General features: G+C 54.2%; 1 long non-coding RNA gene across 1 annotated transcript; it reads right to left on the bottom strand.

The window, feature by feature from the left end:
- Positions 1 to 243: 243 nt before the first annotated feature.
- On the bottom strand, positions 244 to 481 carry LOC118566119. Its single transcript, XR_004932814.1, has 2 exons — positions 395 to 481; positions 244 to 322 (listed from the first exon to the last, which is right to left on the bottom strand). It is a non-coding gene; the product is annotated as an uncharacterized LOC118566119 (long non-coding RNA).
- Between the last annotated feature and the right edge of the window lie 2,324 nt (positions 482 to 2,805).

Here is a 2,805-nt window from a genome sequence, read left to right as displayed (position 1 = left end):
CCACAGCATGGTACCACTAACACTGGGCTAGTTAGAAAAAGGAGTTGTTTTTTTCTTATTTGTCATTTTGTCACTGATGCAACTTTTTCTCACCAAATTTACATGATATATAAGGAAATAATGACAGTGGGTGTTAATAGTTTTAAAGTTTGTTTTTATGAACCCTTCTTGCTAAAACCAGCAAAAAAAGAAAATGTGTTATGAATTTGGATGGACCCAAAAGACAACCCGAAAACAGGTCAGTGACGCTTTGATATTTTATTAAAAGAAGGGGTTGCACGGCCCTTGCTGCGTGCGGCTCACGCTCGGCGGCTGGCAGCTCCTGGAGACGAGACGTCAGGTTAGTGATCAGCGGAGCCAGATAGAAAGGTGAACTAGAAGCTGGATCACTAACCTGGTGGAGGGTGGGCTTGTCGGTGTTTCTTCTGGCCCCTGAGGGCGGCAGAGTCCGTGCGGGATTATCCAAGGTCGTTTGTCCGAGTCCGGTCCGGGTCCGATATCGTGAGGGCGATTGACTAGGCAGAGGTTTCCAAGGGCAAATCCGAAAGGGGTTTCCAGGTCCAGGTCCGCGTCAGACTCCAAAGAACAGACAGTTTAGGGGGACAGGCAATCTCAGGTACTCACAGGCTGATAAGGTCGGTACACGGGTGAGCAATCCAAATCCAGAGACTGACAGGCAGAACTCAGGGCGGGCAAACAGGATCCGAAAAGGGCAGAGCTGGCTCAAAAAACAGGGCAAAAACAGGTCGGGCTTCAGACTGACAGACAGGTTAATTCAGAAGGCTGGAAGTTCTCACCGGGTTGGCTCGAGACGTTCTGGCACTGGAGGCTGAGAGGCAGGAGACCTTTATACTGGAGAGGTGGAGCCGGAACAGGTGACAGCAATTAACAGCCCCAGTGCCAGGAACGTTACAGAGCCCCCCCCTCAAGGGCGAATTCCAGGCGCCCTGGGCTGGTCCGGACGGGCCCTGTGGAAGTCGCTAATTAGAGACTTGTCCAGGATGTTGCGGGAGGGAACCCACTGGCGTTCCTCCGGCCCGTAACCCTCCCAATCAATGAGGTACTGGGTACCCCGACCCCATATGCGAGACTTCAGAATCCTCTTTACTGTGAAGGCGGGAGAGCCATCAACAAGCCGGGCGGGAGGTAGGGGCGTGGAGGCGGGAAGCATGCTGGAGGTCTTGACCGGCTTGACCCGGGAAACATGGAACGTGGGATGGACCTTCATGGCCAGAGGCAAACGGAGGCGAACCGCCACAGGATTAACCACCTTGGTGATGGTGAAAGGGCCGATAAACCGGGGTGCCAGTTTTTTACTGTCGACCTTCAGGGGGAGGTCTTTAGTGGACAGCCAAACCCTGTCACCAACCTGGTACTGAGGGGCAGGACTCCGTCGACGGTTGGCTGCGCGGGCCTGATTACTGGAGGCAGCAAGAATGGCCTTCTTGGCCCTCCTCCAGGCGCGTTGGCACCTTATGGCCGAGAGACGAGCAGACGGGACCCTGGACCTCACCTCTTCAGTGGCAAACACTGGCGGCTGGAAGCCATAAACCACGTAGAATGGGGAAAGACCAGTGGAGGAGGATGGTGTGGCATTAATGGCGTGCTCCACCCAGGGTAAATCTCGAGCCCATTTAGAGGGGTCAGACTGGCAGAAGAGGCGAATCTTAGTCTCAATCTCTTGGTTCATTCTCTCTGACTGGCCATCTGTTTGAGGGTGGAAGCCTGAGGAGAGGTTTACAGAGATGCCAAGCATGGCGCAGAACTCCTGCCAATACCGGGCCACAAATTGTGGACCCCTGTCTGAGACAATATCGGAAGGCAGACCGTGGAGCCTGAACACCTCCTTGGCTAGGATCAGTCCCATCTCCTTGGCTGAGGGGAGCTTAGGTAAAGGGACCAAATGAACCATCTTTGAAAAACGGTCTACAATGGTGAGGATTACAGTGTAGCCGTCAGAGGTCGGGAGGCCAGTAACAAAGTCCATCGAAAGACTGGACCAAGGCCGGGAAGGAACAGGCAGGGGACGGAGCAGACCTGCTGGGGGACGACGGGATGCCTTAGCCTGGTTGCAGGGTGAGCAGGCGGAGACAAACTGGCTGACATCTGTGGTCAGGGAAGGCCACCAAAACTGGGAGCGGATGAGCTTAAGGGTCTTACTGATGCCGGGATGACCATATAAGCGGGAGCTGTGGCAAAAGTCGATGACTTTAGGTCTGAGGTGATGGGGAACGAATAACCTGTCCTTGGGGCAGGCCTTGGGTATCTGAGCAGACCCAAGAGACTCCCTTACCTCTCTCTCTAGCCCGAGGCGGGAGACAGCACACCTTACCGTGTCGGGTAAGATGAACCCCCGTTCTTGGTCAAGGTCCTTTTCTGAGGATTCGAACACCCGGGACAGAGCATCGGGTTTGCCATTCTTGGAACCGGGTCTGTAGGAGAGGGTGAAATCAAAACGACCAAAAAACAACGCCCACCTGGCCTGTCTGGGGTTGAGCCTCTTGGCAGTCCTTAAGTATTCAAGGTTACGGTGGTCAGTCCAGACCAGAAACGGGAGCTTGGAGCCCTCGAGCCAGTGCCTCCATTCCTCGAGAGCTAACTTTACAGCCAAAAGTTCACGATTGCCCACATCATAGTTCTGCTCAGCTTTAGACAGCCTACGGGAAAAAAAGGCACAGGGGTGAATACGGCCGTCAGTGGATTCTTGGCTGAGGATCGCTCCAACCCCGGAACTTGAAGCATCCACCTCCACTATAAACTGCCTCTCAGGGTCAGGAGAAACAAGCACCGGGGCAGAGGTGAAAA

The sequence above is a fragment of the Fundulus heteroclitus genome, chromosome 15 (genome assembly GCF_011125445.2).
Source record: "Fundulus heteroclitus isolate FHET01 chromosome 15, MU-UCD_Fhet_4.1, whole genome shotgun sequence".
Classification (NCBI taxonomy): Eukaryota; Metazoa; Chordata; class Actinopteri; order Cyprinodontiformes; family Fundulidae; genus Fundulus; species Fundulus heteroclitus.
The sequence above is the reverse complement of the archived record's forward strand: the minus strand, read 5'-3'. Positions and strand labels throughout refer to the sequence as shown.